The 12,359-nt window shown below is 37.2% G+C and overlaps 1 protein-coding gene across 3 annotated transcripts in view; it reads left to right on the top strand.

Moving 5' to 3' along the window:
• Positions 1-12,359, top strand: part of LOC126919498 (BAI1-associated protein 3) — a 120,227-nt gene continuing 107,868 nt past the window's right edge. Inside the window, exon 1 of one of the 3 annotated variants that reach the window (XM_050728838.1) lies at positions 1-820. The gene's annotated coding sequence lies outside the window, so the exon portion shown is untranslated. The remainder of the gene's footprint in view (positions 821-12,359) is intronic. The other 2 variants (XM_050728818.1, XM_050728828.1) reach the window with 2 other exon arrangements.

Here is a 12,359-nt window from a genome sequence, read left to right as displayed (position 1 = left end):
TACGTGAACGCGTCCTCGATCGGACAAGGATGGAGATAGATACGCAAATAGGGACCAGAAAACACGCAGAACGATTTCATGTGCGATGGAAGTGGAAAGAAACAGCAGCGCGGGGATAATGAAGTACAAGGAAGTAACGCGAGAATAGCCCCTAAGGAGGCGAATAAAAGAAGAGAATCGGATGAAAGGAACGACGAACGATGTGTTGCGTGCGCGGTTCGAAGAATCTGGAAAAGCAAAAGGAAAGAAAGATCTGTCGAAATTTTAGATTTTCCCATAATAAGAAGCCATACGAAGTAAATACGAACCACAAGGACAAGCCTACTGTAGAATCTGGGGGTTGATACTCGTGTCAAGTTAGAGAGAGACAGTTTGTGAAACGCTGCGGGAGTGGGAGGAGCATGTAGACGAAGAGCACGCGAGGGGAATCCCTGGAGGAGGAAAGGAGATAGAAAACGGACCAGCCGGGTTATTGGAGGAGGGTGACAGGGTGGGATGGAAAGAGCGCGAGGAACGGAGACAGAGAAAGACGGGCACGCGACGGCATCTCACCTGTTTGCCAACCCGCCAGTCTAGTTTACGCGCCCGGTCATCCGCCGGCTCTACAAGTGGGTATTCCATTGCGACCGCTAGGCGCGCTCGTTCTATCGCGTACGAACGCTCGTTTTCTTTCATTCCGTCGCATATCTCTCTGCCGTGTTTGTCCACGCATCCGACACGACCCGTTCACCATCAGGATTTCTACGTGAAACTGCTCCACTCTGTTCCCCGGGGTCTTTCCATCGGTGGACACAAAGGGACACACACGATCACGGAAACGGTGAGTACCCGAGGGTCAGCGCACTTTAAACGATGGTCCAGCGAGAGACGGATATCGGTTCACGATTTTCCACATATCGCTTCCGAGATCGCGCGTCAAGTTTCGTTTGAACAAAAAACGAAGTGCTATCGTTTCATGGTGGTTACTCGACTTGATAGCGCGTTCGACGTTGTCGATGAACGAGAGCGTGGATTGGTCTGATCTATGGTGGTGGTCAGGTGGTGTTTTCGTTTCGAATGATCGATCGAGGAATGACTGACGGCGGGTTCTTATTGAGAAACCATTCGTAAGGAGTGATCTGTGAGTCGTTTGTTAAATTTCGAGTGAGTCTTACGTCGTTTGTGTCTAGAGGATAATGCCAAAGAATATAGAGATACGACGTGAGATTGTTATTCGTCGGAAATAATTTATTAAACGTATAAATTTTTCGTATTTAAACGTATAAATTTTGCACATACCGTTATATCGAGATACGATGTTTGCGCCGAAATTACGTCGGATTGGAATTTCTACGAACGTCGATATGTCGAAATCTCGTCAATCTATATTAAAATGATTCCGATTTCCGCAAATAGTCCGTGGAATATTATCGTTGTCGAACGTTTCGTACAGAAGGGACGAGTATAATCCGAGAAATCTTTGTCTAGTGTTTGAGTGTCTACGATTTTCTACGTAGTATATTTGCTTTCCGCGTTACGGCTATTTACACTTGTACTTACTTCCACGAGCCACTCACTTGCTTACGACTTCGTTCTAAAGTATCTCTATTTGCTTCCCTTTGTCTTTGCTTTCGTTCAAAAGGAAAGGAAAATATAGGTTTGGGGGATGAGGGAAAAAAAGGGAGCGCAGATGAAGGCTAGCGCATTTTCGCGAATAAAAATGGTAATCAGGCGGAAGGGTGACGAAGGTAATCGTGTGTGCGAAATTGTGCCTCGCCTTTCGATGAAAAAGTTTCAATCGACAAACCCTGATTTTGAAGGTCGGAGATCGCGATTTGAGGGTATGGCTATTCGTTTTTAAATAAACCGGATACCGTCAGACAGGCTTCTGTTTGTTACCTCGGACGTTTCATACAGTGTCCTTGTCCTATATTCTGCCAGCTGTACTGCGTTTGAAACAAATTCGCAATACAAATACTCGTGTTGACAAATATCGTGGACAATATATCGAACGTATCAAAGAACGTTGAAAAAAATAATTTCTCCGTAGTTTATGGATTAATCTGAGAATATAGAAACATAGAAGATATATCAACTTTTTCGAAATTCCGACACTGCACAAACATTTCATACGAGTCGTAGGATTTTCCAACTCGATGTATCAATTTTTGTCATTTTACGAATGAAATCAGTATGCTTTGAAAGAAAATTAATATCTTAGTCGTATAAGGCGATCCTAAAGTATGGGGTGACTCCGTATTTGAGTTAAGGGAAAGCATAACCACGCGGAAGTTAAAAGAATCTTAATGCGAAGGATATAAATGACTCGCGGTGAATTGTGCCGCGATTCATCAAACTTTCGAACATAAACAGAAGAGGATATTAATAGAGGCGAGCCGATGCTAGAAGAAAGGCGTCGACGATGACTTATTGTTGAGCGAAGCGGATAAATTTAACTGTCGGAGTTTGATTCATCACGAGGCAAACAATTCCTTAGAGGCTTTAACCTCTTTGCAATTTTACGATCCCGGTGTGGATTCTAGACTCGTTACAAATCTTTACATCTGTTCTCTTTCTTCGAGAAGGGTACTTACACCAGATACTAATTATATCCAAAAGACAGAATATTTTAGTCAAACTAGGCACAGCAAGGTAATTAGGCGTGTTTCTAATGGAACAGATTGTTTCTTCTTTGTTTCCAGTGACGATGAACGTGTTGCTTTACACTTCTGTGGTAGGAAAATGAAACTTTTTAATTAGCTAGAAAAAGGTTTATCCAAATGTCATATAAAACAAATAAGTGACAAGAATAGACGACTCGTAAAAATACTGACATCGACTGAAATGATGTAATATACAAAGTGGGTCACTTAACATTGTCGCTTCGATCGTTTACGTTATTAGTAGGTTTAAAAAAAGTTTGTTGTTTATAGACTATTTCCTTTAATAACTAACGAATATCGAAAAGGATTCAACGAATGTATTTTTTAGTAATAAAGAAGAAACGAGTATATGTATTCCGCACAACCGTATCTCTGTGCTTCGTTCCGCATTTTTGTACAACTTCAGCTTAAGCAGAATATGTAGAACAAATTTATTTACATCACCTTTGAAATCGAATCATACACGATGAAAATATAGTTTGATCAATTTATTATTGTAACAACGAAAAGAAAGGCAACTACGTTGTATTATATTAAGTGACCTACTTTCTGCATTCCAATTTTAAATGATCATTTCACCTTCTTGGTAAAATACCCTCAAAGCAAAATACAACCAAGGCTGTATCAACAGATGTCAAATCTTATAAGAACAGCAATTACAATTCTCAATTACCTAACTGCACAATTAATTATATTACAAATTACTCTCTGATATTATTTAAGGATCCTTGACCGATTGTTCCGTGCAGTTCAATTATTTATTAGCAGAACCTAAATGTCACTGATATATACATTATACCTAGTTTAATTTGCTTCTACATGAAATTTTAGGAGGAAAACAGAAACTAACTTTACTTTGTTAGCGTTTGTACCATGGTATCACGTCGCCAATCACGTAGCTACCATGTTACGTGTTCAGGATTGCAGAAAACTCTAGCATTGACGTCTATGGTTAAACGAAAATGCGAATCAGGAGCTTTTTAGTTATCTCGCAATTATCTCGAGGTTTTGGTAATCCTTCGGGTCTTGTAATTTCCATGAAACAAGACCGCCACGTAACAACAGTGATTTAACTTTAATTTGTTTGTTCGACCGTTTCCCTTGTTTCCGTTGAACGCCGTTTTTAATTAAAACGTCATCCGCAATTAAGAAAAATTCGTACAAAGAGCTGGGTATTTCTCAGTTCTGGAATTAGCTTCGAGGCTTCTTGGTATGTCGCTTTCGCGGAACAACGCAAATAAAGATGTCGTTTGAGGAACGAGACGTTCGTGAAACTTTTTTCCTCCTAAATGGCCTTAATTGTTCCATTCTTATTTATTTGAACATTGTTCTAGTAATATTATATCGAAACGTTTAATTCGTTATTCTTTGAGATATTTCCCAAATACCACGAATAGAAATTGATCATTTACTAAATTTATTAAATTTATTATAATAATCCTGATAGTTGAATTTGTTATAGGAAAATGTAATTGTGAAATTAATTACAAAGATCCTGTTGTAAATTCGAAATATAATTCGCAAAAAGAATCTGGAATATACTGCAATGTATGGTAATAATAGAATTAGTATTACTATTCTATTATTAATCATACTGAATATTAATAGTATTCGTAATGATATAAAAAATGTATGAATCGCTTGTAATGGCAGAGAGATATTTTAGTCGTTAGATTAATCAGTGAACCACATTTTCTATGATTTATTTCATAATATTTGCTCTAGAATCTTATTCATAATGGAGTAATTTTGCCACCATGGGAACGAGAAAGCATTGAATTTAAGATAAAGCTAGCAGATACATATATTAAACTAATAGTACTTCGTACCGTTTCATTGTAGTTTGATACTATATCTCATGTCCTTATAGTCGTTCTTCGCACCTTGGTAATTCGTAATTTCATGCACGTGAATACCATAAATTGTTTCTGGAATACTCTGTATTTGTTAAATTTTATTTCTTCTCTTCAACGTTAATTTCTTGCTTCGTCTCGGACTTGACATAGTTTTTATCGTGTCTATTTTGCAATAATCCTGGAAACATCTCAACAAAGCAAAACATTTAATCGAATTACACTATTATTATTTATTATATAATAGTTATTTCGCTCATCTTCGCTATTGATACGCATTGATAATGAACATTCGAGCCAAGGGCTTTAATTATGCAATAATTACCGCTAACTACGACTATTATATCGATGTCGGATGGGAACTGCGCTTATCATTGACGAATACAAGTTCCTTTATCGTAAATCTATAATTTATATTATTTCAAATTACGTATCTGAATAAAGAAATTAATTCCATAATTTTTAAATGATAGCACAAGGAAAATATGGCCAGTAACGCTTGAAAGGTGATAGGTTTGGTTGTAAAATTTGTTTTTACGATTCTTCTTTCAAACGATATTACAAGGTAGATAGTAGCAATCCCGATTTTTATAGATTAAACATCGAATTTAATTCAAAAACTTTAGAAAAATTTAATAAAAAGGAACTTGAAAGTAAGACGTTCGCCAAATTTTCAGGACAGACACAAAACTAGAGCGGAAGGAGGATTCTACTTCAAAACTATCGATTAATTTCTTGAACACATAACCGAAGAGTATATTGCCAGTGGCGAATTTATCTTTCGAAAGTTTCCGATACAGAGACGCCGATCAATACCAACAAACAAAACGAAGAAACCTGGCTTGTATTATAAATTTACAAAACCGTAATGTCTACACACTGAATCCTTTTTTCCACAAAAAAAGCCAGAGATCGGTTTAACAAGAAAGAACGAAAGATAGATAACGGAAGAAGAATTGTGCTACAAAATGCTCGGTTAGGTACTTTCTGAATATTTGATTATGCTACTTGATAAAATATTGATCGATCGAGGTCGGACATGTTGTATTCCATAAAAGATAATGGATCAACAATGTAGGGAACGAAGTATGCACGATAAAGGGAAAATAAAGCGAGCGCTCCTTTCGTTGCGATAAAAATTCAACGGACCGGTAGTTGCGGACTTTTCCGGATAACCACGGCCAATGCTTAATATCGAAACCACGGCGCCGTACACTTTCCAATAACTGCCTGGCCGGCCATCGAAATCGATGCAAATGAACCGTTTATTGGAGAAAATATGCCGAACAATAGGGAGAACGTAGCGAAACTAGCGCTGTAATCGTGGCCTAATCATTCCTGGCTCGTTCGTGTTCTCTTCGTCAAAAATAAGTTATTACACGAGAAATACGGACGACCGTTCGAAAATCGTAGGAAGAATCGCTGCAGATTTATTATCCCGTAATGGGCATAATTGCGGAATAATTTTCGAAAATGTAGAATTAAATCTGCAAAATCTGTTAAATTTCAAATACTTCGCTGCGTGATACGAAAGGTAAAATAATTAGAGCATTCTTATCGAACAAAGTATAAATTTTCAACCGATTACCTCGCTCGATCAGTTTTGACGTTTATCGAGTTACTCTCGAAATTCTGTAATAACATTGTATTAATTATACGCTACCTCTTCCTCGACACAATACGGAAGAAACAGGAAAACTAGTTGCTTAATTACGAAAGAACGAAGTAACTTATTACCATCATCCGTACAACGGAGGTTAGAAAGGTGTGCGTTATTCTTGAACCTTAAAGCAAATAGCTTCAAATGATCGTTGTATAAGTAAGGTAAAGCGTGGAAATGATAATTCTCCGCGCAATTAAAACTCAGCCGATAATTAACGATAATGATTACAAATTGAACCGTATACGTCACGCTGATGGACAGAGCGTCCCTGTGTTTATTCGATACGTTAGCTGTTCGCGTGAAATATCGGTGTGTTAAAATAACCGATGTTTAGGCTAATAATGCTGGCTGTTTATTCCCTACGAGATGTCGCGTTAATGTCGATATTCGATACATAAAACCGTTATAAAAGTCACCATTTAATGGTGTCTCTCACAGTTAATTACGACGAATAATTTATTACGTACGATCGCGTCAGGCGCGAATTGTTGGTAGAAAAGTGCATGTCGCTTCGAATATCGATCGATTTCATTCGTCTTCGTGGCATTGCTCGTCTTTCGATTCGAATACGGTGGTAATCTCTTGTTGACCTCACCGAACGATTTCGAGAAAGAATGGAGGGAAGCTATTACTTAATGTTTCAAGCCTTTCGAACGTCCTTTTTCCATTCCGCGCGCAAATCTCGTTCGAAGCGTCTTACAAATGTTCGAAACATTTCTCCTTTCGATCGACGCGTGAACATTTTACATCGCGATTTATTTTATACATCTTTATATATCTCGTGTTATGAATTTCGGAAATTAATCGAACAGAGTTACTGCATTGACGCATAACACGATCAGATTACTCTCGATTATCTTTTAATCTTGATCATTTCAACGGAAATTAAAAACTTTACTTTGCAATTTCTTTCGTGCGTTTAAATAATCGGAGGCCATAAGCTCTATTTGTTGTCCCTGGAGTTTAAACTGATATTACGTTAACATTTTACACGGTCAAGTACCAGGTTGCTTTACTTAAATTACTTCTCTCAATTTCCTTAATCTGTTTCTTGTACAAATCAGGTTGCAAAATTGGAAATGTATGGAAGATTTCTATTTTCAATCGATACGTGCAAATTTTACGATGCAATTCCTTCACGATATCTTCATGATATTTTAAGAATCGAAAACCAATGAAGTTGCACTTACCGATTTTGGACGTTGGCCAAACAGAGATTTATATTTTATACGCTGATCTTACCTGCTCTAAATTATTTCTCTTGTCAGTCTACTCCTTCCAAAATCTCGTTATAAGGTTCTTGCATACACGGAATCTCTTTCTCCAATCGATTTACGAATATTTTACAACATAATTTCTTCGAAAGCTTTAAAGGTCCGAGCCAAACAAAATCTACCTCGTCGCTAATATCGGAAGTTAATGGAACAAAAGTTAGATTAGGTGTTGCGTTAACACTCGAGCACGTTTGATCACCACTCCGTTCAAATTGTTTCCTTTATCACTCCATTCAGCACGCGCGTATTCAATATTCCGCATGGCTGGCAAACAGTGGCAGAGCAGAAGCGGCAGACGATTTTCCAAAGAGAATTCGTTCTGAAATCCGGCGGGAACACATCTCCCAAAGCCTCTTTCGTACGGGAATGAAATATCCCGAAGAGGGTAAAGACAAAAGGCAGCGCACGTTATATTTCCCGTTCAAGATCTGTCGACGATTTCATCTCGTAGCAGGTTAAACGAGAACAGGGGGAGAACGATGATTAATCGGAGGGCTCGTTGGCCGTAGAATCGTTCGTCCGATTCAGTTAGTCGCAATTTACCTTCATACGTAGATCGGCGCAACTTACACAACTTTCTATTATCGCAGAAAACGCGATCGTTTGTAACACACGATGAAAATTAGTTTTAACATGTCGGATGCCAACGTCCGATACACGCTTTGCGGCTGCCCGAACGAACGTTTCCCATTTACCTCGCCATAGAAAATTCCTTTTTGCACGTTTCCTCGCTTTACGAGCTGTCGCGACGAATTCAAACGTCAGAAAATCACGGTGAACGCGTTCTGCCAGTAGCACGAGTCAACGCTCTATCGGACGTATCCGCCGCATGCGGTCAAGAAAATGTTGATTAAAATGGTTCTCTTTTCCTTTTCGCTTCCGACTTTGCTATCGTTCCTGTTCCCTGCTGTAAAGATGTTAAAAACTCCGAGAAGATAGCGCGCCGTTGTTCGCGTGTCTGAACTTTTGCTTTTTCTCCTTGATAAAGTTCAATTGGAAGATTAAAGTTTCATCTGTAAGGAATGATTATCTATTTTTTACACTCCGTTTTCCAACATTGCTCTCGTCGCTTGTTCTTTCGCTTCTTCTTTCTTATTTTTACTAGTAGCAATCTAGACTTTTGCAGTAACCTAAAATGCTGTGTGCGTCGCTTTAAAGCGACAGGGTAAAGTCTAATCTGAATATCATGATAATCTAATACAAGGCAGGGAGGAAAAGGTTGGAAACGACCCGTCACAAAGGAAAGATAGAAGATTAAAATTAATATTTGAATTTAGCTAAGCGATTAAGGAAATTATACAACTGATCCAGTTACTTTGTTTAAAGCTTTCGTAATCGAATATTTCTAAGCAAAATATAAATAATTCGATTCTTTCGTATTTCTGCTCGCACGAAGCTTGGTTAATGGAAATTTTCGAAAGCATCGATAGCGACAGAACGACGTTTCCTACGGCAAAGGCCGTTTTAAACTGAACGCGGATACAGAAAACGCACCGAACTCGAAACACGGATTGAAAGCAAAGAGCTGCAGAATTTCTTTCATATGTCGAATTCTAAGACGGTCGACGTGACCTAAATTGAAACAAGGGACTGGCAGAGAAAGGCAGTAACTCAACTAACTCGAACATTCAACGAAAGTTTTTCCCTAACTTTTTAATATCGCGCGATGCACACAGATTCAAGTGGATGCCAGCGAGCACGAAATATCACTTGTTTTTTACAACTGTCATATATAATAAAAAGTATCCCGTTGAAAGATGATTCAACACGGAGAAACGAATAATACAAAAAAATGCAGAAAAGAATCTTTTCTTTCCACAGCTTCTTAGTTGTTGGTTTCAACTACGCGGTTCACACGCGGAGACAAAATATTCGATCCTTTTGCAATTTGATCGAATAACTTATAACAAAGACACGGTTGGTGAAATTTGTATTTCACGCTCATAAATATTTACAGTTGATCGTCGTCGTTATACTATTCCATAAAAGAGTAATGATAAAAAAAATAAAAGTTGCTGGATAATAAGCTGAAATAAAAAAAAGAAGTATAGCTACATTATTACGAAATTTATTTTAAAAACTATAAATTTATGCTTATTTAATCAATCTTCGAACTTTATATCCCTGAAAACATGGTTCGAATACATTGTATTATTCGTATTCTCAAACGAAAATATACGAGTCCACAAACTCGGTTTCTTATTATTCTTTCCTATTAAATCGCCCTCATTTAAGTTATATTACCCGTTGCCAGGCACACTGTATAGAACGATTAGGTCACAAAGTCACCAAGATTTGATCGTTAAGCATCGTTTATGGCGAATCATTAACACCGGGGGCTTATCGTGACGGGTTAGCGATCTGAATCTCTCTGTGAGTGGTTAAAGGGTAATGGTCGCGACCGGTTCTATCGTAGCGTTTTTCTCGTTCGAATCGTCACGAGGGTCAACCAGCACGCTCGGTAATTGCGACAGGACGTGACTGTGAAAGAAATTCCCTTTATTCGATCTTAATTCATCCCACGGGTACGAAACGCTCGGGATTACATTGCTTTCAAACTCGTTATTCAGCTGTGCATACTACTTTTTCCTATTGGCACGGGCAAATCAATTAATCGAACAGATTTGCGACAGATCTTAAGATTTCCTATAGATTGCTCGATCGAATCGCTTGAACGAAGCGATAAACTGACAAGTTCGTATTTTCGTGTAACGATATTTATAAAATGGCGTTTATGAGATAATGGTATGCAAAAGTTTCTTACAAGTTACATAGATTTTTCGTTCTATATTCCAAAGGCGATGTTTTAAATAATTCTGCATGACGTTGTACAATTGTGTAACAGTATTTATTCGTCGTACTTTTATAACCAGCATCGGTTAAAATTTGTATAGACGTCGCTTTTAGAATATAAAATACAAAATCTATCTGACTTATTTTTGCATACCGGTGTACTTCTCGTTGAATTTATCGTTTTAAAGTCGCGTGCAAAATGAAAGGTATTTTTTAAGAATATTTAATTAACGGAAAAATATGTACATAATCATTTTTATTTGATAGTATACGATTGATCGTGTAACGAGTACTTGCTTCGCTAAAGTACGGAGGATTTAATGAACGTGTTGAGAATATACGTCTTTTTTTTTAAATTTATGTACGAGTAGGTGTCTCTGTGACGTATTATTAATATCCGTTAATACTGTTTGAACGAATATTTAATTAGAATCGTAGCTATGAAAGGGAAAACGCGTGAACAAACGTCAAATTTAATATCTTTGTCGGAACTCGGTGTTTACTACAGATTCGTGGATGAAATTACGATGGGACGGATTCTGGGGATGAAAAGCTACCCTATTTAACCCACGTGCGTCCAATATGTTTTAATAATTCTGGCCTTATTAAACGACAAATTCGTCGAAAATCGAATCGACGAACAGCGACGAATCTCTTTAATTTTATAAATTATTATTTATAAACTATTTAACTATATAAAATAGACGTTAGTTTTTTGGAAATGCGAAACTATTATTGACGGACAAGGCGTGCATATTTATTCTGTTGTCCTAAATTTTTTGATAAAAATGGCACCAACGTTATCAAGCTTTTGGAAAATATAATTGACGTTACAAGTGAATAAAACTCTACCATTCGCTCTACTATATCAATCGTTATTTAACAAAGTCACAGTTATTAAATTCAACGGATCGCCTTCGGATATAATATATTCTTTCTGACACTTTGAAAGTGTTCCATTTATATCTTCACACTCTTCTCCGTTCTAATATTCATTTATCACACATCTGCTAATTTACATTTTTATCTCATTTGCCGTTTCATCGGTTATATTGGTATTTAATAAAAAAATAAAAAGTTTGTATTAGTTTCTAATAGTATTTGCTTTTAGGCTAATAATCGTTCCTCTAATAATAAATTAGTATGTAAATTTTCAAAATATCGTCGTGAAAACATTATATGTATTAATAAAAATACCGTGTTATTAAAAAGCTACAGTGGTAGGATTTTGTAAATAGTGTATAAGACACACTGTTGAAAATTCTGACGCGTTTCCGCACCAGGGAACCGATGATTCGGGTTGACGCTGTGATATGAAAACTCTCGGTAAAGGTTGAACTCGCCAAGTTCTAACGAGAAACGCGAATATCGTCACGACAACGCGGCTTTCCAGGTTTAAGAGTTCCCACAGCGTAAGGTCGCGAATTTCCGTGATAATCCCTTTTAAACTACGCGAGCATTTATTTAATAAGCTGCCTCAAAGACGGCCTTAAGACGGCCTTAAGACGACAATATCTTAATTATTCAACGCGAAGTCGAATTTTCACACACGTTAGCGTGTCGTCTTTCAGACGAAAACGAGGAAAAATCAACTTGGCAAAAAGGATTACGTCGCGCTCTTGTTGTTGCTAAAGCCATTTATCGTCGAAAGCGAATCGTCACGCGTTAAGTTGTTGCTGAATCACTTGAAACAAAGTAATTCCGATTAAAAATATCTTCGAAATTTATGAATTTATCAGAATGATTTTTGAAATTCTTGCGCATTTTTTTCTACGTTCGTTGAAAAATGGAAATTGTAAATATCAGGACAGATCCTAATGCGAATTTGGAGTTAAAAGAAAATTGATAATGTTACAACTTTGGCCAATTAATTCTTCGTTAATTAACACGGATAAGATTATTTATTGGAAGAGTTCTTAAATTAAGAACGTTATTCAAATGTATCTGGAATTTATGTTTAATTTAAGATAATGAGAAAATTGCGAATTTTTGCTAATAACTTTTATTCGTTTCGTAATATCCGTTCACTGTTAACGAACCGTCTGGCCAGAAAATTGTCTTTTTAGAAGGAAACTCGACAAAAGTTTCTTCCACTCCAAAGAATAATATTCAACCAACGTTGACAATATTTTTA

This window comes from Bombus affinis, chromosome 1 (assembly GCF_024516045.1).
Source record: "Bombus affinis isolate iyBomAffi1 chromosome 1, iyBomAffi1.2, whole genome shotgun sequence".
Classification (NCBI taxonomy): domain Eukaryota; kingdom Metazoa; phylum Arthropoda; class Insecta; order Hymenoptera; family Apidae; genus Bombus; species Bombus affinis.
The sequence above is the reverse complement of the archived record's forward strand: the minus strand, read 5'-3'. Positions and strand labels throughout refer to the sequence as shown.